Below are 1,801 nucleotides of genomic sequence, written 5' to 3' on the forward strand. Positions count from 1 at the left end.
GATTGAGTGAGAGAGTGTGAGAGAGAGAGAGAGAGAGAGAGAGAGAGTGTGTGTGTGTGTGTGTGTGAGAGTGTGTGTGTGTGATCCCGCATGAACACTAATGTCTCTGTCTAAGCGCTCTCTGTCTCTAGTCTACTGACTGCAGATCTGGCGGCTCATCTTTCTCAGCAGATGTCCACTCTGAGCATCTGTTTGTATTAGAACTGTAATTGCAGTGATAATAAGCCCATTGATTCAGTATCTAAGGAAATAGTCAATCAGGCCGGCCCATTTGTCTTACTTTTCCTGACAGTTTGCCTCCCAGCTAAACACACAGAGGCAGGCGAGAGCGCGGTCGACTGGGCCGGAGCGGCGGATCCTGAGCTGCCAGTCCGGAGTGACGGATAGCCAGGAAACAAACACAGGCGACCCATCGGCCCTCAGCAGGGGTCTTTGACAAATAGATGTGTTGATTTGTTTATACTAGCTGCTCCCCTCCCTGACGACGGTTGCCGTGTCACATGATACATCCAGGCAGGGATTCCGCCGTAGTGTTGGCGGCAGCTGATGTCATCTGTCAAAATATTATAAGCACAGCTTTCATGCAGCGCAGATTTTTGGGTTTGACAGTATTGTGTTTGTTTAGGACACGTGTTAAATTGAGGATAATATAAATAATAATAATAATAATAATAATAACAATACATGTTACATATATGATTATACTACTACTACTACTAATAATAATAATACACAACCTTTCAAAAGTTTGAGGTCGGTAATATTTGTTAATGTTTTGTAGAGAAGTTTCTTGTACTCATCAAAGCCACATTTATATGAACAAAAATGCAGTAAAAACTCTAATATTGTGAAATATTATTATAATTTAGAATAGCTGTTTTCTATGTGAATCTCTGTTAAGCTGTAATGTATTTCTGTGATGCGCAGCTGTATTTTCAGCATCATTCCTCCAGTCTTCAGTGTCACATGATCTTCAGAAATCAGTATAATATGCTGATCTGCTGCTCGAGAAACATTTCTGATTATTATCAATGTTGAAAACAGTTGTGCTGCACAATATTTTTGTGGAAACCGTGATACATTTTATTTTTCAGGATTCACAGATGAACAGAAAGTTCAGAAGAACAGCATTTATTTGAAATAGAAATCATTTGCAACATTATGAATGTCTTTACTGGCACTTCTGATAAATTTAATGTGTCATTGATAAATACAAAAATATATATATATAAAATCATGATTTAAATAAAATGATCAACAATGTGCCTTGATTCTATTTGTCACAAACCATCTTCTTGACACATTTTAGCATGCAGCATGTAAGTCTACAAACCAGACAAACACACACGGCATCACTTTAAATCAGTCACTTATGCAGATAGATTGTTCTCAAAGCACACTTATGACTCGACTCAACATGCAACATGACTTGAATAATTCATTCAGTGTGTGAGAGTGTTTGTATCAGCAGTATGTGATTCAGAGGCTGATGTGTTTCCTTTGTAACATCATGTCAGAGTCAGTGGGTGAATTCACTAAACCTGCGTCTAATGCACTAACCGTCTGCAATACAACTTCACCAGGCACTGTCTGCGCTGGTTTAGTGCTGCACCAGACTCGTTAAATTAAACCACTGCAAACACACCTCGTTTTAGGCACATAGGGCTATCTATCTTTCTATCTATCTATCTATCTATCTATCTATCTATCTATCTATCCATCCATCCATCCATCCATCCATCCATCCATCCATCCATCCATCCATCCATCCATCCATCCATCCATCCATCCATCCATCCAT

Source organism: Sinocyclocheilus grahami, unplaced genomic scaffold, assembly GCF_001515645.1.
Source record: "Sinocyclocheilus grahami isolate Dianchi unplaced genomic scaffold, SAMN03320097.WGS_v1.1 scaffold654.1, whole genome shotgun sequence".
NCBI lineage: Eukaryota > Metazoa > Chordata > Actinopteri > Cypriniformes > Cyprinidae > Sinocyclocheilus > Sinocyclocheilus grahami.